This window comes from Marmota monax, unplaced genomic scaffold (genome assembly GCF_021218885.2).
Source record: "Marmota monax isolate L192 unplaced genomic scaffold, Marmota_monax_Labrador192_F-V1.1 WCK01_AAM20220418_F8-fsc00040, whole genome shotgun sequence".
Classification (NCBI taxonomy): domain Eukaryota; kingdom Metazoa; phylum Chordata; class Mammalia; order Rodentia; family Sciuridae; genus Marmota; species Marmota monax.
In genome coordinates this window covers 9,839,964-9,863,621 of record NW_026692782.1, presented here as the reverse complement: position 1 = coordinate 9,863,621, position 23,658 = coordinate 9,839,964, and the positions used below count along the sequence as shown (strand labels likewise).

Here is a 23,658-nt window from a genome sequence, read left to right as displayed (position 1 = left end):
CCTGGTATCTAGAGAGGAAAATCAATCAGCACACTGGTCAGGGGCACTCAGCCATGCTTGTGTGTCAGGAGAAAAAAATATTAATGAGATCAGGAAAGAATTATTAATGGGATCAGGAAATCTTTGGGGGTAGATGTTTGTAAATTTTTAGCTCTTAACTCTGGCAATGGTTTTATGGGTGTATACATATGCTAAAACTCATTAAATGGTATGCTTACATTCATATCACTTATTATATATAATCAATATCTTTAAAAGTTATAAAAGACATTTTAAATTTTTCTCAAAAAGAAAAGAGGAAGAATGAGAAATCTGTGCCTGGCTTACCTCTGATTAATGTCCCTGGCCTTTAATGACTTTATTTTATTTCACTTTTTGCAGTGCCAGGGACTGAACCCAGGTCCTCATCTGTGTGAGGCAAGCTCTCTACCACTGAGCTGCATCTCTGCCAACCAGTGATTTTTAGATCATGTGCTTGCAAGCAAGTGACCGAAGGCATTGAGGACACTGACAGGCTCCATTTATATATCTGGAAATTGTCATCCGTCCTGTCATAGACCATGTGGGCAAAGCAACTCTATTGCTCTCTCTTGATTCTCTCACCAAAGAAAGGACTTGAAAGATCTTCACTGGTTCTTAACCATGTCAAGGATGCAGAGGAAGGGCCTCTTCACTGGCTTCCCTTAGATGACAAGGTTGTGCCCAAACTGGTGTGGTCACAGGACTGCTCAAGCCAAGCTCACCCTGGCTGGCCATGTGCCTGTGGTGTGGCCATCTCTTTATGGCTCTGGAGAATCAGATGCTTTGGAAATAGATTTTAAGGATGGAAAAGACAGCTGTCCTTGGGAGACTGGAGACGTGGTTACATAGCCAGTCAATGGCAGAGCTAAGACTGGAGTTCAGGCCTTTTGTCTCTATACCCCTGGTTATTTTTAAGGTACCAATATATCTCCAAAGAGCCCAAGTTTGACTAAGCACAGGGTGGAAGGAATTTGTTTGGGAAGCTTCCCAGGCTCAGCTGGGCTTGTAGTTAGTATACCAAGCTCTAGAAGCATGAGCCCAAAGGCCCACAGAGTGCCTATTATGGTACAGCCACAATTCCTACACTTAAATGTGTATGAATTTATTTAATCCCCAACAAGCGCAGGTCTGTCGGAAACGAGAAACAATGCCCCTCCCCGAGCACCAAGCTGCCTTAAATGAGAACTTATGGAAAGCATGGTACTTTAGACAATTTCTCCCTGACTCCCACCAAATGCCTCTGAATAATTTAAATCTTAGCAGGACTTTAAAAAGGTCCACCTCGGCCAGGAATGGGTTACCACAAAAGACAGTTGTCTATGCAAAAGCCCGCTGCTAGCCAATTAGCTGGGAACCTCCCAAAGTCAAATCTTGAGATGCACCTACCAATTGAGACAAGGAATGGGCAATTAAGCCCATTCCGGCCAATTGCTGTGGTTTCTGGCCAGGGACAGCCGACAGATGTACATCAACAGTCTCTATGGGTCAGCGTGCAGGCGGAAGACAAATCTCTCTGGCATGACCAGCTCTGAGACTAGGAGGGGCAGAGACAAAGAGAGCCACTCAAGGCATCCCAGTGAATAGCTCAGGTCTTTCGGGCCTGCTGGTTGGACCCCATCAGCACTGGCTCACCACTCATTTCATGCTGGGGCACCGCAGGCAATGATTAACGATTACCCAATGGCACCAATTAAAGCCAAGGGAAAGGCCCTGTTGGAGGCACTGACTTTGAGACAGGGAGGGTGGATGAGGGGAAGGTCCTCTCTCACTGGGTATGCAGAGATAGAATATGCTTGGGGATGCCACAGGAGATTGAAAAAGAAACTAGAATTTCCTTAGCCTCTGCCACTCCCTTCATAATGATGGTTGGTACTTGAGACCAGGCACATGTGAGGGGCTTGGGATCTGGTCAGGATTTATTTGGAGATCACACCCTGGTTACTAGATTTTTAGAGAAGTCTGCATACACTGCCACTATGGCTGCTTTGCTCTTTAAGAGAACAGATGGACCCCTTTTCATTTTTAAGGACACAAACGAGGAAGCAGCAAGGAGAACCAACCCCGAGCGATGAGACCACACAGTGATTCAAACAGGACCTTGCTCCATGAATTTGGATAAACGCCCGAGCCATGCTGTCTGAGATCCTTCATTTCCTAAGTAAGGATAATGATACATTTCTGTCCTTCTTGTTGGGCTAGTGGGAGACTCAACTGGGACAACGTACACCGAAACAATCTGTTAGGGACAATTTCATAGTAGGAAAAGAAAACACTGATGTCATAGAGCTGAGAAGAACTACCACTCAGCCATCAATTGCCCAGCTACAGGAAAAAAGTCATCTTAGAACTCCAAATCTAACCAAAGCAGTGTACCCAAAGCCCGGGGAAGCTGGGCATGGTGGCACATGCCTGAAATCCCAGAGGCTAATGAGGCTGAGGCAGGAGAATCGCAAGTTCAAAGCCAGCCGCCGCAACTTACCAAGAACCTAAAACAACCTAGCGAGACCCTGTCTCTAAATAAAATATTAAAAAGGGCTGGGGATGTGGCTCAGTGGTTAAGTGCCCCTGAGTTTGATCCCTGGTATCAAAAAAAAAAAAAAAATCCAAGCCCCAGGAAACTCTCACAGAAGCAATGACATTTGCATATGACCTCCAAGCTTCCTGACCTCTCTGGGCTCATCTGTGGGCCTCTGGCAAACCCATCAATCCCCAGATTGAAGGCGGCTGCCCACGGGGAGCATGACAAGCAGCAGCCCAGACCTCAGCTAACATACCTTCAGAAAGAATGTTTCAATGTCACCAAGACAGTTTCGTGCTGATTTAAAGTCAGAAAATGCATTGTTTCTTAGGTTCATTGTCATCGTCATTATCATTGTCACGGCAGACGGAATACCACACGTGGTATAACTTATTTTTCAAGCAGTATTTAAGGGCGATCTGCTCCCACGTCCTCTGCAGCACTTTCCTGAATATATTCTGAGCTGTATGTAGCTTGTTCTTCCCAAGTTTATCCTCCATATGTTCCCATCTACTTCCTGTCTTTCAGAATTTCACCAGCGTCTCTGGGCACCGAGGCCACCCCTGCTGTTCTCAGCACAGTCACGGACTGCTCTCCTTTCTCTACCTCTGCTGTCATTCCAGTGGGATTCAGGAGGCAAATGCAAACTCAGCATTCAACCAGAATCTCCTATTTCTTTAGTCATGAAAAGGCCACATGGGAGGTTGCAGCTAGGTTTGCTGTTGCTATGGCAAGTCCAGCCATCGACCCAAATGCCCATCAGCAGCCCAAGGGCCAGCATGCATGAAGAACAACCTTCCAGCCACAACCCAGGGCAAGGTAGGAGCAGCCCAGGTCTCAGCGGATACATCTGCAACAGGAACGTCCTAATATCACATTCTCAGCAGACTGTGTGTCCCTCCTGTGGCCGAGGTGGCTGGTGTCCTTGCCTGGGAAGCTGCACCGTTTCTGCTCTTTGCACAAGTGTGATACTCACTTCATGTTCCAGTGTGTCCCTGAATGTGTGTTTGCGCCTGAGAGGCAGCATGGCACAGAGGTCAAGAAGCAGACTGGCTTTGTGACTGTGAACAAATTCCCTGATCTTTCTGTGCCTCGTGTCATCAACTGTATAAAAAAAAAAAAGAATGATAATCATTCAGAGGGTAGGCATGAAAATAAAATAAGTTAGTACAGATGAAGTGAATTAGAAACATGCCTAGTGAGCTCTGTAAGTGCCCAATAGATCAGGCAAATGAGGATGGGGATGAGGGAGTCTTATAGACTAAATGTTTATGTCCCCTTGAAATTCACATGTTGGAGCCCTAACTCCCTACGTGATTGATAGAACTTGGAGGTGGTCCTTAAGAGACCATTAGATTCATATGAAGTCATGGCAGGGGATTAGGGTCCTTATAAGAAGAAGAGAGACCAAAGCATACCTGCTGTCTACACCACGCAAAAAGGATGCTGTCTGCAAATCAGGAAGAGAGCCTTCACCAGGAGCCAAATCTGCAGGCACCTGGATCTTGGGTTCTCCAATCTCCAGAACTATGAGTGAAATGACTTTTCTTTAAGCTACCTAATCTGTAGTACTTTGTTATAGCCGCTTGAACTAACTAATACAGGGGGTATAGATGAGTGTTTTATATATTAAAGATAGAGTTACAAAGAGACAGAGAGAGAGTGAGAGATGTATCATAAGAAATTAGCTCAGCAATGGTGGGGGCTAGAAAGTCTGAATTTTGCAGGGCAGCCTGACAGGCTGGAGACCCAGGCAGGAACTGGTGCAGCAGCTGAAATCTGAAAGCAGTCTGCAGCAGGATTCCCTCTTCCTCAAGAGAACTCAGTCTGTCCTCAAGGCTTTCAATATATTAGATAAGGCCTACCACACAAGGGACAGCAATATGCTTTACTCAAAATGTATTGATTTAAATGTTAACCTCATCTAAAACCTATTTTCACAGACACACATAGCCTCGTGTTCTACCAAATACCTAAGTACTGTGGCCTAGCTAAGTTGACACTCACAGGTGAGTGGCAGAAGTTTCACACAGCACATCAAGTGGACTTCAGTGGCAGACTCAGCACATACCATATACTCAAAATGCCATAAGAACCACAGTCTCTGGAGCCTCCAGTGTCTAGAGCTGTCAAGGAGGATGGCAGAGGGTCACGCAAGCCCATGTCATTAGCACATACAGCTCAACGGCTATGCAAAGCAGAAGGTAATGATGCTTTGAGGGTGAGTACAGACTTGGAGCCCTGCGTGTTGAACAGTGTCTGCGAGGTTCCCACCCAGGCCTCTGCCATCCTGGGCATTACGCTTTCTAGTTAGTGCTTTGACGGCAATGGTCTCCTTCGGTCTGCATGGCCACAAGCAGAGAAGGCTAGGTTGGGATCATCATGCCCATTTCACAGAGGCCTGGTCAAGACTAGAGGCCATCTAAAATAAAGACAGAGTCTGGATCCACGTGCAGCTTTTCTGGCTCCTGTTTTAGGGCATGCCATGAAACTGTCCTTAAAGCCTACAAACTGGGCCAGCCTTGCTTCTGGGGGGTGGAGACCAAAGGAGTGAAGAGGAAGCAGGAGCAGATGGTCCCCGACTTACTTGAGATTTTTTTCCTTTACCAAGGTGTGAAACAATACACATTCAGCAGAAGCTGTGCTTTGAATATTCAATCTTGATCTGTCCCTAGGCTAGCAATGTGCATTGGTATACTCTTGCTATGTTCACCTGTCAACTTATGGAAGTGTTCTGAGCACATTTAGGTTAGGCTCAAGTATGCTGCTCAGTAAGTTAAGGGTATTAAATGCATTTTTAATTTATGATATTCTCAATTTACAACAGGTTTATTGGGACACCACTCCATTATAAGCCAGGGAGTATCTGTATATTAGTTCATTTCCTATTTCCAAAAACACACAGCCAAAGGCTGGATAGGTTGTAAAGAAAAGAGGTTTATTTTAGCTCACAGTTCAGGTCCAAAGTCAAGTACCTGGATCTGGTGACAGCAGAGTCCCAAGGTGGCACAGGGCATCATCACATGGCAAGAGACAAGGATCGGGGGCTGGGGATGTGGCTCAAGCGGTAGCGCACTCGCCTGGCATGCGTGCGGCCCGGGTTCGATCCTCAGCACCACATACAAACAAAGATGTTGTGTCCGCCAAAAACTGAAAAATAAATATTAAAAATTAAAAAAAAAAGAGAGAGAGAAGGATCGTGGGTATGTGGTGTGTGTGTGTGTGTGTGTGTGTGTGTTCTGGCCCCTCCCTCTCATAAAGTCATCAGCATTTAATCATGGGACCTTTACCCTAAAGACCCTATGCAATCCCAATGCCTTCCCTCTAAACACCACAGTTGGATTAAGTTTCTACCCTCTTAATACCTCACAATGAAGGTAAATTTCAACACACAAAATCTGGAAGGATACTCTCAAACCACCTGAGACCATAGTAATGTGTATTCATGTTATAGTCTCAAGCAAGTCAGTTCCTCCAACTGGGCCTCCATTTGTTCATAGGCAAAATGATATGACTAAGCCATGGGCTGGTAAGATGGAAACCTTCTCTCTTTCCTCCTAATATGTATCCTTCCCAGCCTGTTACATAGTAAGCATTCACAAACACTGGAACTGAATTGGGTGTTAAGAGACTGTATTAGTCTGCTCTGACTGCTGTAACAAATACACACTAGGTGCCTAAACCACAGAAATTTATTTTCTCAGAATTCTGTAGGCCAGAAGTCCAAGATCAAAGCATTGGCAGGACAGGTTTTTCCCAAGGCCACTCTCTTTGGCTTGTAGATGATAGACTTCTCTTGTCTTCACACAGTCTTCCCTCGGTATGTGTCTCCATCATAATCTTCTCTTCTTATAAGGACACCAGTCACATTGGATTAGGACTCAAACCAAGGATCTCACTGTAACTTAATCATCCTTTAAAGGCCTTATGCCCAGGTAAAGTCATATTCTGAGAAACTGGGGATTAGGGCTTCAACATGTGAATTTGGGAGGAACACAATTCAGCCCAAACCAAAGGACTCATTGGTGTCTAGTGTCCTGTCAGCTCTGACAGTAGATTTATCTGCTGGTGAATCATGAACTTTGGCTGGCCTCCCCCCCCCCCCCCCAATGAACAGCTCTGGGATTGTGAGCATGTTTGGGCACTGCAAAGGTATACTGGAATTGGTCTCTAGCCTTGGCAGGGTTGGGCCTGGGAAACATGACTAGTGGTCCATTGATCCATCCATACAATGGAAGACTCAGCAAAAAAGAGTGTACTGTGTGTATATAACAAGGCAGATTCTCAGAATAGTATGGTATTTTTGGCTGTGGCAAGAATAATAAGGACCACACACTGTCTTTGATGTAGACACAATGATAAAACTTCTTAGAGGTCAAATGGATACATCATTTGCTTTTTATTTTAAATAGGAAATTGTTTTCAAAACAAGTGAGCTGGGTGGTGTGAGCATTTCTGTAATTCCAGCAACTTGGGAAGCTGAGGCAGAAGGATCTCAAGTTCAAGGACAGCCTCAGCAATTTAGCAAGACCCTGTCTCAAAATTAAAAACCAAATAAAAAGAAGGGGTTGGGGACATAGCTCTGTAGTAAATTATCCCTGGGTTCAGTCCCCCTGTACTGGAAACATGAACAAACAAACAAAACAAAACAAACAAAAAAACTTGAATTATAAAAGCAATGTGCTGAGTGCAAGAAGCCCCCCAAAAGTACATATTGTATAAATACATTCATGTACATCCAAGAATCACAGAAAGCAGGTCTGGGGATTCCTGGAGATGGAGTGCAGGAGGAATGGGGGCATTCACAGAGCTGCCTGCCTGGTGGGCATGGTCACTGTCTTGATTGTGGTGATGTCTCACAGGTGTAGACCCCTGTCAAAAACACAGAATAACTCCAAATGTGTGGTTATCACGGGTCATTTACACCTTCATAACTGCTAAAAGCAGCTGGAGGAATGGCAACTGATTTACCAGAGAGAAAAGTCTTCAGGCTACTGAGAGCAATGTCATAAAGAGTAGAGACCATGTGCCCATAGATCTCAGAGAAGATCTGGGACCAGACAGCAGGGGTGAAAGGGGAGAGATTGCATGCAGACGAGGCTGAGGAGGTCTGTACCCAAAGCACCTGCCTCCTGGGTCTCTCCCCACCATCCACTGGCACTTTGCTCCTCTGAAATGGGTCTCAGGACAAAATGAGCCAGCCTGAGAAAAGTCTCTGAAAGTCACTGTCCTTTACCAGCTGCCTAAGGCACAGAGAGGACAAGAACATGGGCCACTCCTCTGGCCCACCTACCTCAAAAATGGATTCCAGTTGTGTCCAAGAGCAGGTGCCTCGGCCTGTGCATTCTGGGTCTTCCCTCAGGCAGACAGTAGTAGCCTGGCTGTAGGACTCAGAAGCGTCAGCACTTGGAGCAGGGCCTGGTGCCCTAGCAGGATCTGTGACTGTTGGCACTTTGGTCTAAAGAGGAGGCATCTTTGAGAGTCCTCTTCCCCTGCATCCTTGCTGCCCTAAATGTATCTCCTCTGTGTCTGTCCTCAGGATCCCCCTGGCTTCAGAAGTCGAATCTATCTATGCTCCTGAACTCCAACCCAACAGCTTCCAAAACACCAGTCACAGATCTTCAAAGAATTTGACTTTCCCTCTTTTGATCCCCCTTCTCTGCCCAGGTCTGTATGTGTACACCACTCCCACCAGGCACCAAAACCCACAGAGGATGCATTTCCCACACCTGTCCCCTGCCCCCTGAGGGGAGAGAGTGGCCACCTCTGTTGGGAGGTTTCCTTGTTGGTATATCTAATTGCCTTTTGATGACATCCGTTTCACACAAGTCATTATTTAGTTTTTACCTAGAGGATTTGAAGGAAGATCTTTGTTTACATGAAAACAATTGCAATCTGTAAACTAGCAACTGTTGCTGTCAAAAACATAGATCTGAAGGTAGATAGGTGCCAGATGTTACCTGATGTTCCAAAGAGGGTGTGAGAGAGGGTCCAGCTGTTGAAGACCGCCTGTCAGGGGATTGTAAACGCCTCCCCTGTGTCTAGCAAACCATCCCACTGGCCTGTGCAGCCTGGGAGTGGGGAGAAGAGACAGGAAGGGGAGGAGGAGGAGATGAGGCACCAGGCATGCCGCTAGATCCTAAGCACACTTTCCCTCAGCCCTCGCCCCACACTGCAAGCTTTCCTGTGACTGCACAAGACTGTTGATTTGGAAGAACACAAGAAGGAAAGACTGAAGGGTACAAGGGGGTCCTGCGGGCATCATTTTACCTGCGTTTGAATCCTGCTTCCTCTGCTTAGTGATTGACCTCAGGTAAGGTGCTTAACTTCCGTGCACCTCCGTGTTCCCATGGTGATATTAATAGTCCCTTTCCCATAAAATTATTTTTAAAAAACAGGATAATCCATATTCTGCTCTGTTGGTTGCTTTATATAGTCCAACTTTTTTAAATTTTCAGGTTGAAGAACGAAACAGATTGAAAGATTGCTCCCCCAAGGGCAAAGGACTACTTGTAGGGACTAAATCTGAATCTCCAGATTACTAATTTAAAAAAAAAACTTCCCCCAGCAGTGAAGTTTCAATGGCTGTAAGCACACTCTATTAAAATGCAAATGTTCCCCGGGGAGTCTAACGCCAGGTTATTAGCACCCCAGTGTTAGTGATGTGAATCGAGTTAACAAACATCTTTTTTTCTTTTTCAAATTGAACTCCACTTAGAAGGGGGGGCGGGGGTGGACCTTATGGCAGGGCCTTTGGCAGCTCCTCTCACAGGACAGATTGCCTCACGAACAAAAGTGTCCCTCTCCTGAGAGTGTGGAACAAGTTAGAGATTCATGCTCAAGCACATGAAAACTGCTGTTCCCAACATCCTACTTTCAAGGTCTATTTCTGAGAAAGAGGCTAGAACTCTGCCCAAGATCCAAAACTGGAGTCTGCAGTGGGCCTGGGTGACCACGCAGGCACAAGTTCCTAGCAGCTGTCCAGGAAGTGAGAGGAGGTGAGCCAGACAAGACTATCCTTCCATTCATACACTCTTCAACTCATGAAGCTGCTTATTGTAAGCACCAGCCCCATGCCAGAGATAGGTGGCAGTTCCAAACCTCGAACAGGATGCTCCTCAGCCTGTTGGGCTTCTGGTAGTAAGAGAGATTAACCCAGGCCGAGATGCAGCCAGAAAACCCACTGATGATCCTTCAGGACCTCCTCCAAGGAAGGAAATATTATAGCTAAAAAAAAAAAAAAAAAAATAGAAGTTCCTCCCTTTGCCTTGCTTCTTAGAAAATAATAATAATAGGTTGTTTTTCTTCTTAATAAAAACTTCTAAGTTTAAACCCACTTCTCTGAGCTCCTTATTGAAGGAACAGTGGCCTAGAGAAAATACAGGAGGAAAATATTCTGTCCAGGAGAGCATGCCATCTTTTCATTCTCCAACTCCCATTTCCAAGGTGTAACAATGACTTCAGAATAATATTTCATTTGATCCTCATGAATTCTATGGAGGCTAAAGAGTACCAAGTGTATGTTTATAAGCCAAGGCCAAAACAAGGGCAGAATCAGGATTTGAAGCTAGCTCTGGCTGAGCCCAGAGGCCAGGGTTTCTGGGGGATGCTTCCCTGTCTCCCCAGGAACAACCAGAGGTCTCCACCCCAGCATGCACCACCCCACCCCTTGCCCCTTAGCGCCCTCTCTATTCCAATGCATCAAGTGTCTACTGCACCAGGACCCTCTCCCCAGCAAGAGTGGTCCTTACTCATCTTTCAAAGTTAACTAATCGTCCAGCATCTCCACCAAATAGGCTCTATTTAAGAAAATTCTCATACCCCAAAGCCACGGTGAGCTCCCTGAGGCTTTTAAATTAATCCACACCTTAATAATCACAACAGCACTATTGAAAAACAGTCTCCTGGGGAAACATAACCCACTCACTGTATCAAAAACCCTTCGTATGATTAAGAATTAGAAAAATCCCTTAAGGTAATTCACTTTGAAGTCCCTAGGGACTGGGACTGACTGAGGACACCGCTTTCCTTCCTTGATCCCGGGAGATCTGGCATTTGGAAGGCGGGGCGCCTCCTTGTCTTGTTTGCTTTGGGCTGGAGTCTCACCCGCAGTCCTCAGCGCTGCCCAACCCTGGCCTGGCCTCTCAGCCAAGGAGCCCGGGAGGCCAGACGTCATTCTTTTCATAGCTACAAACAACTCAATAGCAAAAGCAGCCTTTGACAGTTTTTGATACCGCACAGAACCCTTAACACAGTCTTTAAAGGGACCCCAGGGAAGTGGACGTTAGTCCTGCCACTTTCTTCAAGAAATTGAGGGTCAGTGAGATTCAAGCAACTTGCAGCAGGTCGCCGGGCTGAGGGGACAAGGAGCCTCCGATCCCTGATCCCTGCCTGTGGTGACGTTCCTGCCCCTGCCATCTGCGCTCCGGCTGCACGGGCCGGGTCGGGGCTGGCTGCGGGCGCTGCGCGCGCACAGCCTGACTCCGCAGCCCTGCGGTGGGTGAGCTCCGCACCAGCGTGAAAGGTCAACCCGTTTGGTGACCGGGACTGTTCCGCTCTCCATTTTCTGTCCCAGCGTACTCAGGGCGGTGGGAACCACTGCTGACAGCGCTAAGGCTGCCCAGAGCCGCCTGGGGAGGGAGGCAGTTGCCCACGGCATCCTCGCCAGCGCAGCCTGAGCGCTCCGTGGACCATTCGCCACCCAGTGCTTCCCAGGGCTCTGGACAAGAGCACCCTGCACCAGGGCCAGTGCTGACTTCATGCGCTCTGGGGCCTTGTCTTCCCTTCCAGGATGTCCCTTACAAGAGAGCCCCCCCCCCACCTACAACAGAAGCCCACCTGCGGGGCCCAGCGCAGCATCCCAGCCCAACCCCTTCCCAAGGGCTCTTCCTCACCCCACAAAGCGGCAGAGGCGACTGCCCCGCTCTAACATTAATCTTGAGTGCTCTCCAAACCCCGGAGGTTAATTGCCAAGCAAACACTGCCTAATAAAGAAGTGTCTCTTTTCCCTACCAATATGACTGAGATTGGGACAGAATTTGCACCTTGAGGCCCAAAGATTGAAGCCCATCTGGTGTTTCTCCCTCCCCCTTCTTCACTAAACAGTTTCAGGCAGGAGATGGCCAGCTGGACTGAGGCCTCTGGAGATCCCTCCCCCCTTTTAAGGGCTGATGGGGGCCATCTGTGCCTGAACTCTGGGAATTGGGCAGGCAGTGCCCCGGGCCTCCAGGGGCCTCCAAGCTGTGAGGAAATTCTGCCAAGCTCCTAGCACCTCCTGTAGAGCCCCTGACACTAAAAATAACCCGCAATTCCCCTACCTTCCCCCACCTGCCTGAATCAGAGAGCAAGTGCCAGACAGTCTGATTTTCTATAATGCACCCTGGGAGATGCAGTTGCTGGTGCAGGAAAGAAGCTTCTGCTACTGATTTGGCGGCTCCTGGTAGTATCCAGACAATTCAGGCTGGGACACAGGAGAGATGGAAAGGGTGAGGAGCAGAAACCAGGAAAATTCCACCAGTTCCCTCCACGGATAGGAGGATTGTCAACAAATAGGGAAGGGGCCAAGAAGGGATCTCCCAATTCCACAGATACCAACTTCACCTTCCCACACAATTCTAGAGCCGTCACTAGGTCATATTAAACAATCTGTTACATAGAGGAGAAAGGGAAATAGGAGGATGGGAGACCTATGTGGGAAGGGGTCCTCAGGTACATTTTGAGGACTCTGATATGATGGCATCCCCACCTGCATAGTATAAGAGTATCCCAAAGACCCTCTCTTCCTCCTGAAACGAGTGAAATTGGAGTCCCTGGGTGGAGTGGGTGGGGTGGGGTGTTGTGGGTGAAGCAGCAAGTCTAGGTATTAGGGGGAAGGTATCAGTTTGCATAAGACCATTTTCCTGTGTTCTCCCTCACCTGAACTTTCCTCTCCGGCTTCTTCTCTCTATAGGTATGATGAAGCTATAACTCCAAGGAGATGGATTCAAAGAAGGATTAATCCATTTTCTTGAAGACCCGAGCCTCCTATGCTTATTTCTTCATTCATTTTTTTGTTCATTTCAAGGTGAGGGGAATACCTGTAGCTCCCAAAAAGAATTCACACTGGAAGGAGTCCCTCCAGAGAGATGGGTGAATGTTTGGGATACTCCATCATACCTCAAAATAAATCCAACAGATCGTGCAGAGTCCTTTATATCCATTATTAGTACTAAATGCTTTCCTGTATCAATGATTCTAAGAGCTTCATATATTTACATAGGTGAACCTTATGACTCTTTTTTATACTTTTATGTTTTTATTTATTTTTTATGTGGTGCTGAGGATTGAACCCAGTTCCTCACACGTTCTAGGCAAGTGCTCTACCACTGAGCCCCAACCCCAGCCCACTACTGTTGTTCAAGTAGGAACTATTATTTACTACTTTCATTTTGCAGCTAATGAAACTGAGGCATACAGATATCAGGTCTCTTGTCCAAAGTCTCATGCTCAGCAGTCTGAGTGAGTAAGGTTAAGCCAAGAAGTCGGGTTTAGAACCACAGGCTTAACATCATCCTGAAGGTATCTCAGGTAGGAGCCACAAAGTGTCCAAGGGTAGACGGACAGACAGGGAGAAGCGCATCATTGAGATGCTTCACATCCTGGTGGGTTAGGATGATGGCTGATGCTGGCCCCAGCCAGGCCAGAGCCACTGGAGGTGCCCAAGTGTTGCTCTGCCTTGAGTCCCTCTGATCCCTCTCCTTACAAGACACCTGGAGGCTCTCCTGAGAGCTGCCCTTGGAGCTCAGCTGACACGGGGCTTCTGAGAGGCAGTCTTCCAGTCCACCCTGTCTGCATGAGGTTAGCCACGCCCTGGATACAGGAGAGCTGATTTTCTCCAAAATCCACCTGTGAGGGTTAATTTTAGATGTTGATTTGACCTGGTTAATGAACTAGGACTGAGCCCATTACCAGCATTCAGGGTCTCCAGCTCACACATGGCCTGGTGTGAGACTTCTTAGCCTCTATAATTGTGTGAGCCAGTTCCCCAATAATTTCCCTCTCATCTATCAACTGATCAATTGATGACCAATCAATCGATAGATAGATCCTATTTGTTCTCTCTAGAGAACCCTGATACACCATCTTTATATTTTCAATGCTGTTTTGTGGGGTGTTTGTTTGTTTGTTGCTTTTTGTGTGGGTACTGAAGATTGAACCCAGGAGTGCTTTACCACTGAGCTACATCCCCAGCTCTTTTTTTTTATTATTTTTAGACAGAGTCTCACCAAGTTGCTTCGGGCCTCTGTAAATTGCTAAGGCTGACCTGGAACTCGCGATCCTCCTGCCTCAGCCTCCCAAATCTCTGGGATTACGGGTGTGGGCCACTGTACCAGCTCTAATGCAGTTTTGCTCTGAGCTGATCTTCTAAAATCCCCCCCCCCATATCATGTCCCTGCCTTCAAATCACCTAGTAACATCTGCAGAGTCAGTTTCCTGTCTGTGGGCATCTAGAGGACATGTTGAGGACATAAGATACACTCAGAAGATGCTGGAAAAGAGAAGGTGCTCACAGCATTAGCTGCTAGGAAAACTGGGGTTGCAGGAGAGGGTGAGGAGGAAACCTGGGAGTGTTCTCAAACAGGGGAAGCGGGGAGCTTAGAGCTGTGTTCAAAGTAATGCTCGCTGCAGTTACAGCTGTCGCTAATGCAGTGAGGTCGCTAGGCCACAGCCTTTAGCTCTGGTCCAATGAATGGCAAGGCAGGAGTGAACTGGATGCAAGAACTACAGACACTTGGGCAAAACTATGTGAGAGTGGAAATTGCCGGCGCTGCCCAAACAGATTCTCGCAAGGAGTAATTCCTTGAGAAAGCTTCACCCGTTGATCACATATAGAAAATGGGCGCATACTGCATGTCAAAGACAAGTCTAAGCCCAGAGATAGCAGACACCCTGCCAGCTTCACAGCCCAATGGGATGGGATGAGCCAACCCGAGAAAAGAAAAGAGCAGCCGGGTGGGGTTTTCCTGGGGAAGGCTCCACACGGGAATGGAAGGGCTGGGGACTCAAGCTCTGGGCACCGCCGCCCCATGAGGTTTGACTGCTCCAGATGCACTCACCCTGGGAGCCACCCAAAGGCAGGGAGGAAGGACTGCGGTCAGTGTCTGGTAACTGAGTTGGTCATTCATTTTTTTTTAAATATTTTTTAGTTGTTGATGGACCTTTATTTTATTTATTTGTGTGTGGTGCTGGGAATCGAACCCTGTGCCTCACACATGCTAGGCAGGCGTGCTACCACTGAGCCACGACCTCAGCCCCTCCAAGTGGGTCATTTTGCTCAAGTGTTTTCTGTGTCTTCTGAGGAACTACTGTCCCTCCACGACTAATCTGATATTGTCCCATATGACTTTCCCTGGACACATTCTGCTTCAGTCACACTGGTCTCTTTGCTTTTCCTTGAATGCACCAAGCACTGCCCTTTCCTCTGCCTAGACTATTCTTCCCCAAGATCTCGAAAGAACTTGCTCTCTTATTAGTTTCTGCCAAAATGTCACCTTATTAGAGAGGTGACCTGATCTCTCTGAACATCCCTATTCAATGCACGGTCCTCTGGGCACTCTTAGCCTCCAGATGCTCATCAGCACTTAATTTTGATATATCTACATATACACATGTGTGTGTCTACACTTGTGTGTGTGTGTGTGTGTTTCATCTATTGGATGCTAATAGGACACAAGTCCTATAAGAACAGACTGTGTTTGTTTATTGCTGTATCTCTGCCTCTAAAACAGTGCTGGGCACATATTAGGCACTCAAAATGCATATCAAATTGAATTATTTTCCCTTAGTCTTGACGATTCCCTCTCCTAATTTTTGAATGTTTGTGTTCTATGTTGGAACTTAAACCCCAGTGTGGTAGGATTAAGGGGGTGATGAAGTCATGCGGAAGAGCCTTCGTGAGTAGATTACTGTCTTTATAAAAGTCTCACAGGGGCAGTTCGCCTCTTCCCTCCCTTCTCACCTGTGGGATGCACAATGAGGCACCATCTTGGAAGCAGAGAGCATCACACACTAGGCACCCACCCTGCAGACATCTTGGTCTTGGACTTCCCAGCTTCCAGAATTGTGAGGAGTAACTGCCCAGTCTCAGGCATTTTGTTACAGCAGCACAAATGGACAAGACAGCTTCTGTGCCAGGCTTTGTGGAAAGTTTCTTCCATTTGTGCTGTTTGTCGATTTGTTTGTTTTCTAAACCTGTAAGAAAGCGGTGGAAGCTGCTATTCCATATGGCCTATCAAGTGATCAAGGGCCTCAAGAACCAGACTTCATCTCTGTTCCTGCCATGGCAGGTGTGAACCCCCACAACTGCACACCTGTCTCCCACTCAGTCTTGCCCCTGGGCCTCACCTGGTGCTGTGCTCCCCACCAAACATGAACTCCCTTCTAGTTACCCAAGTCCTGCTCAGATGCCAGGCTTCACCTCCGCCTTCTTCCCGCTTCTCTACCTGTTCTTTTCTTTTCTTTTTTTTTTTTTAGAGAGAGAGAGAGAGAGAGAATTTTAACATTTATTTTTTTTAGTTTTCAGCGGACACAACATCTTTGTATGTGGTGCTGAGGATCGAACCCGGGCCGCACGCATGCCAGGCAAGCGCGCTACCACTTGAGCCACATCCCCAGCCCTCTACCTGTTCTTTTCTGAGTCCTTGCATCTGCCCAACATTGCTTAGTACTCAAATCTTGGGCGAGTCTCCTCTTCCTAATCAGACCGTAGTTCTCTGGGGATAGAAAGCAGGTCTTCCACAGCCTCCACGTCTTCTGCACCCTCCGGCCGAGGAGCACCATGCAGGGAAACAGGGCTTCTGTCCTGATCCACTTGTCAAAAAATAAATTAAATGCTAGGGCAGTGAGAAACGTTTCCCCTTCTCGTTGATGAGACTCCTGCTACCTCCGTGCGGGTGTCTCTTCGATCACTGAGTGAGATAATAAAAAGCACAGTGAGGGGAAAGTCCAGATCCTGCTGCACACGTTGTCACCTACTCAAGAAGCATTGCTTTAGGGCCCAGCTCTGTGCTAGCCAGCCTAAACATAAACCCTAGAATCCCAGACCATGAGACAGAAGGAGCCACGGAGGCATCTGATCCCAGCCCTGACATTAACTGAGGCCCTGAGTTGCAGGCAACAGATGCTGGCGTGGACCTAACTCAGCAGGGACAGAACATAGTCAGGGGATACCAGAAGGCTGTGGAAGCAGGATGGGGAGCAAAGCCCAGCATCCAGCTAGAGCAGAGGGCAGGTGAGGGAACCGCTGCTCTCGTGGACATTGGATCTGGCTCATACCGCAGAAAGCAGCAGTGTCCACCTCCAGAGCATCTGCTGTGCTCCTCTTAGCTCAGGCTCTGACCAGTGGGCATGTTATTGGGGGAGTGTGGATCACCCACCCCTCCCCTGTCTGCAGAGGAGGGCAAGAAACCTGCACATTTCACATTCTTTGGTGAGATGTGTGCACAGCTTCTGACCCAAATTCTTTAGAAGGGAGAGTCCCCAAACAGAGGAAGGGGCTTATTATGGTTTGGATGTGAGGTATCCCCCAAAAGCTCATGTGTGAGACAATTCAAGAAGGTTTAGAGGAGAAATGATTGTGTGATGAGAGCCTTAACCCAATCAGTGAATTAATCTCTTGATAGGATTAACCGAGTGGGGACTGGAGATGGGAAGGGTGTGGCCGGAGGCAGTGGGTCCCTGGGGATGTACCTTTGGTATGTATCTCGGATCTGGTGAGTGGAGTCTCTCTCTACTTCCTCATTATCACATGAGTTGCTTTCTTCCATCAGGTCGTTCCGCTTCCCTTGGAGCCTGGAGGAATGGAACCAGCTGTCTATTTCTAAGCCCTCTGAAACCGAGAGCCCCTAAATCAACTTTCACTCCTCTGAAATTGTTCTCATCAGGTCTTTTAGTCACAACAGCAACAAAGCTGACTAAAACAGGGCTCAATGGCCAACGCTCCCTCCACCCCTCACAGCACGACACAGGCAACAGTGGTCGAAGAGACTGAGCAAATCCCCCCCGGCTAGGTCACATTGCAGATGACTAGGAGGTAGGATAAGGATCGGGTCTCCTGGCTCCATGACTCACCCTCTTTCCACTCAGGTGGGAAAGTTGGAAAGGCAAAGTAAAACACAACACAGGCAGTGAGTGGTCCATGATCCACATCTCTGGCAGCTATTTTAGGTAATAGCCGTCTTGGATTTGATCACAGCTCTGCTACCCCTCCCAAAAGTCTCAGTTCAGACATCTCCCCTCCAGGTACCTCTCCCAAGTCCCCGAGCTCCCTTGGCTCCATGATTGAGCGCTGTCACCAAACTTATCTATGTGGCAATTGTCAACATGTGTCTACCTCCTCGCCAGGGTATGAGCAGCTCAAGGACTGAAACGAGGTCTTGTTCACAGTTGGATCCTGAATGCAGAGGCATGGAAAGGGCGGAGTCTCTAGACAGATTCCTTCAAGGAAGCCACCTATGCCATTTTATGATTGGTGCCCTATGTATGTTCATCCCTAACCACTGTGCTTTCCTTCTGCCTCAAAAGGCCAGTTCAGGAGTCTGAGGCAGGAGGATCACAAATTCAAAGCCAGCCTCAGCACTCAGTGAGACACTGTCTCTAAATAAAATACAAAATAAAGCTGGGTATGTGGCTCAGTGGTTGAGTGCCCCCGAGTTCAATCCCAGGTAGGTATAAATAAATAAATAACTAGGACAGTTTCCAGGTCCTCTAAGGAGGGCAATTCTGCATGTGTGTGTGTGTGCACGTGTGTGTGTGTGTGTGTGTGTGTGTGTGTGTTTAATGGCTGGCATGGCACATGATATGTGTTCAGTCAATGGATTATTAAACTGGGCGGGGAGGGCAGATGTTGTTATCCTGTTTAACTGATGAGGAAGCTGAGGTCTACTGAGATACTACAAGTTTCTGAAATTGCAAGTCAGTGGTAGAGGCTGCTCTGGATCCAGTATTCCCTCCATAATGAAAACTGAGCCTATAGGTCCTGCACGCATGAGAGTCCACCTGCAGAGCTCCCATCGTGTATCTATGGCAGCCCCCCTGATATTTATTTCCTGGGTCGACACTACACCTGTCATTCATCTCCTGTTTCAAGGGTGCTTCAAATCACCCTCTCCAAATGTTTTCCAAAACAAGCCAGATACACATCACAAGTCTTAACTTGCAGATGCTGGCATTTAAGGTGGCTTCAAGTCACAAAGTCACAGTCAAGGACTCTTTCTAAAAGCAAATGACAGAGCTAGCAATGCAGGTGCAGAAGGCCAGGAGGCAGAGGCGGAAACCGGGCAGCCCCTGGCAGAACAGAAAGTGCAGGCAGGTGCCTGATGGCAGAGTCAGGCTCTTGGCACAGAGGTCTCTTGGAACGACAGGAACAGGCCTGCAGAGAAGCTGACTCAGCAAGTCAAATGTCATAGGAATGAGCTAAGAGCTCCCTGGGTGGGACATGTGGCCTTCCATTCACCTTGGAATAAAAATACTTTTAATAACTGAAAACCTGTTAAGTTCACTGTAATAGTCCCTAGTCTTCAAAAATCTACCTAACTTTGCACTGCCCCACACATGACCTTCTCTGCCTTCTCTGGAGCACTGATACAGTTTTTACCGTGCTTGAAGGATCCTTCCTTGTGTCCATCCGTGTGGGTTCTCACATCCTTCAAGATAAAGCTCAGATTCTGTCTCCTCCAGGAAGTGTCTCTGGTCACACCTTCATCCCTGCTGATGTCTCAGGGCAACGCTTGATTAGTTTTGTTCCCTTGTTCCTGTTTTATTCCATCCTATGCTACTTTCTGAACGTAGGACGTGTCCTCTAGACTGGAGTACAAGTCTTCCAATTGCTGTTTATGTCAGAAATGCACTCTTCCTCTACCATTTCCTGTATAATTCCTTGTACAATGTTGTATACATAACAAGTATTGCCTAAAGCCACCCATTGAAATAATGGCATCAATTTCTTTCCTTTTCTTTTCTTTGAGAGAGAGAGAATTTTTTTAATATTTATTTTTTTAGTTTTCAGTGGACACATCTTCATTTTTTTTTTTAATTTTTATATGGTGCTGAGGATCGAACCCAGCACCCTGCACATGCCAGGTGAGCACACTACCGCTTGAGCCACATCCCCAGCCCCAATGGCATCAATTTCTATAGCCTAAAATCTGTATCTGAACTCCATTTAAAATAATCTATTGATTGTTAGGAACCTCTTTTCAAAAACTCTGATCTTATTATCAAAGATATATATATATATACACATACACAAATATACACACATACACATATACACACACACACACACACATGCGGTCTGATGCCAGGTTTGCTCTGCCTGACATTCCTGGATATTTCTCCCTTGTCTGCATCTAGTTGCAAGCCTGGAAAAAATGAGATGCTCAGTTCCCCAGCAGACGTTGAAGTTGGGCACACACCCTACTTCTGGTGAGCAGGACTGAAGCAATGATCTGCTGTGTTGCCACCCTCCTTCCTCCTCTTGCTGCCTGGAATGCAGTATGACTCTGGAATTGCTGCATCTGGTAGCCAATGTGGCAAACAGGAAAAGGCCCCAGCACTCTCAGAGATGTGATGCTCCCTGATGTTGTCAAAATTTGCTGATCTAAAATCAGACTAACACGAAAACCAATAAAAACCATAGAACATTGAGGAAAGAAATCAAAGAAGATACAAGAAGATGGAAAAATCTTCCATGTTCATGGATAGGCAGAATTGAAATTGTTAAAATGGCCGTGGTACCAAAAGCAATATACAGGTTCAGTGCAATCCCTATCACAATACCAATGACATTCTTCGCAGAACTAGAACTATAGGCTCAAACTCATTTGGAGGAATAGCCAAAACAATTTTCTAAGATAAAAAAAAAAAACAATACTGGCAGCATTATAATCACTGAATTCAAATTATACTACAGAGCTATAGTTAAAAAACTGCATGATACTGGTATAAAAGCAGACACATAGACCAATGGTACAGAATAGAAGACATACAAACAGCCCACACAGATACCATGATCTGATACTTGACAAAGGTACCAAAAACATACACGGGAGAAAAGGTATATTTGTAACAAATGGTGCTGGGAAAACTGACTATCCATATGTAAAAGAATGAGACTAGATTGTTATCTCTCAGCCTTCACAAAAAAATTAACTCAAAATGGATCGAATACCTAGGAATTAGACCAGAAACTAGGCAACTCCTAGTAGAAAACTTAGAGTCAACCCTCCAGCATTTAGCACAGCCAACGACTTTCTCAATAGGGATCCTAACACCCATGAAATAATGCCGAGAGTTAATAATAGGATGGTATCAAATTAAAAAGCTTCTTCTCAGCAAAGGAACAATTAAGAATGAGAAGAGAGAACCTACAGAATGAGAGAAAATGTTTTCTAGCTACTCTGCTGACAGAAGATTGATATCTAGAAGACATAAAAATATCAAGTAATTTTACACTAAAAGTAACTAAATGACCCAATTAATAAATGGGCAAATGAATTAAACAGAACGTTCTCAAAAAAAGAAATACAAATGACCGACAAATATATGAAAAAATGTTCAATCTCATTAGCCAATTAGAGAAATGCAAATCAAAACTACATTGAGATTTGATCTCAGATACTGAGAATAAAAACAACAAGTGCTGGAGAGGATGTGGAGGAAAAAAAAAACCACTTTTACACTGTTCCTGGGATTGCAAATTAATACAACCACTGTGGAAATCTGTATGGAGTTTCCTCAAAAGACTAGGCATGGACCCAACTACACCACTCCTCAGTATTTACCCTAAAGAATTAAAGTCAGCATACTGCAGTGATATGTGCACACTGATGTTTATAGCAGCACAGTTCACAGTAGCCAATCTATAGAACCAGCCTAGGGGTCCATCAATAGATGATTGGATAAAGAAAATGTGGAATATAGACAAGTGGAGTATTTATACTCCATTGAGGAAATATGAAATAATGGCATTTGCAGAAAAATGAAGGGAGCTTGAGTCCATTGTGTTAAACAAAATAAGCCAAACTCTGAAGGTCAAGAGTTACATGCTTGCTGTCAAATGTGGAGACTAGAGAGAAACGAAAAGGAAAAGAAAGGTGTGGAGTTGGGGGTGGATCTCATGAAAATCAAAGGGAGATCAGTAGAATAGAGGAAAGGGATGGCTGGGTGGAGGGAGTCTTGGGGAGTGATATTGGCCAAGTTATATTATGTGCATGTACAAATATGTAACAAAAAAATCCACCATTATGTACAACATTTAAAATGTACCAACAAAAAATATGGAAAAATTAAGTAATAGGAAGATATTTGATTATAACTTCATTAACATGTCATATTGTACAAATATCTAAAAAACACAGAACTGTGCAATTACTTCAATATTCACAACAGGGGCTATATACCTGGTCTTTTATTTTTTTTTAATTCTTTAGAAATTTTTTTTTAGTTTTAGATGGATATAATATCTTTCTTTTATTTTTACATGGTGCCAGGGATTAACCCAGTGCCTCACCATGCTAGGCAAGCACCGTACCACTGAGCCACAACCCTGGCCCCTATACCTGGTCTTTTAAAAAATTAATTTTCTTAATTGACAAAAGAAAATTGTATATACTCATTCTATACAACTTTCTGTTTTGATGTGTATGTGAATGGATTGTGGGAATGAGAATGGAGCCAATTACACATACATTATGTCACATATCATTTTTTGTGTGTATGAAGGGAATACTTATAATCTAGTCTCTGAGCTATTGAACAGTGTTCAAAAATACACACAGTACTACTTACTGCAGATTTTTTTGAACTTATTTCTCCCATCTAACTGACATATCATATCCTTTGCACAACACCTCACAGTGACTTCCCTCCGCACAATTAGCCTCAATTCCCACAATCCCTCTGCCAACAGAGTCACATACATGAACTAAATGAATAGTCTTTCTCTTCTAGCCTTTTATTCTTTTTTCTTTCTACATCAAGCTGTATTTCCTTACCTAAGTCATCAAAAACAAGAAAAAGACTGCTTTGTCTTCTTAATGTATATGTGTGTATAGCACTATTTCTTCTTTCATTTCTGATATTGGTCATTTATGTCCTCTCTCATTTCTCAAAATTAGTCTTGCTAGATATTTGTGATTTTTATCTTTTTAAGAAATAAGATCTCTCTTTTTTTGTTCTTTGGTTATTCTTTTTTTAAACTTTCTTTGTTTTATTATTGCACTTATTTTAGTTTTTGTTTCATTTTCCTTCTAGATATTTACCTTGCTTACTTTGGATTTGGATTAGATTTTAGATTTGCTTTTTTTTTTTTTTCAGTGCTTACAATATCAAACCTAGGGCCTCACACATTCTAATTTACCCCAGAGCTACACCCCCAGACATTTTTCTGACTTGTGAAAATGAAAATATAACTCATTTTGGATAGTTTTTATTACATCTTCAATTTCATTCATCTTTTCTTTCGCAGAGTCTTTGAATTTCTATTACTCTCATCCAGAGAATTTTCATATTATATTTCTATTTTTTGTTTCTAGAGGTTTCATGGATTTCTTCATACGTTTCTTGGAATTCTTGATTATATCTATGTTGACTCTTTTAAAAGCACTTGTCTGCTAATTCCATTGTTTCTCTCATTTGAGTGTCTATTTCTATTTTCCGATTGTTCTCCTGGTTGGGATCCCGTATTTCCTCTTCTTTACATGCCTAGTCATTTCCAATTAGATGTTAAAGATTGTGGTTTGGGATGTGGGCTGGATTTCATCTCTTTAGAAAGTGTTTGGAGTATTGCATTTTATTCTGGTAGACAATCAAGTTCTTTGTGGATTCTTTTCGAAGCTTGTGTTTAAGCTTCACTGGAGAAGCCCATGCGCTAGCACTAGCTCAGCCCCACTATTAAGACAGGAACGCTCTGCAGTGCCCACTGATGGCCCTGCCGCTGATCAGACTCATTTTCCAGACTGTGCACCTCAGGAAACTCCCCAGCTCACTGCAGCAGGGTTGTCCCCCACCTGGCCTGGCAGAGCCCCACCCTGTGCAGGAGCAGCCTAGCATTGCGCAACAGCTGAGTGGCCTCCTCTGCA

General features: G+C 45.5%; 1 long non-coding RNA gene across 1 annotated transcript in view; it reads right to left on the bottom strand.

Annotated features, from left to right (window-relative positions):
• Window positions 1–16,223: 16,223 nt before the first annotated feature.
• LOC131424291 (uncharacterized) overlaps window positions 16,224–23,658 on the bottom strand; it is a 36,562-nt gene continuing 29,127 nt past the window's right edge. Inside the window, exons 2-3 of the long non-coding RNA XR_009227061.1 lie at window positions 17,267–17,368; window positions 16,224–16,485 (exon numbers count right to left, since the gene is read on the bottom strand). This is a non-coding gene — a long non-coding RNA (uncharacterized LOC131424291). The remainder of the gene's footprint in view (window positions 16,486–17,266; window positions 17,369–23,658) is intronic.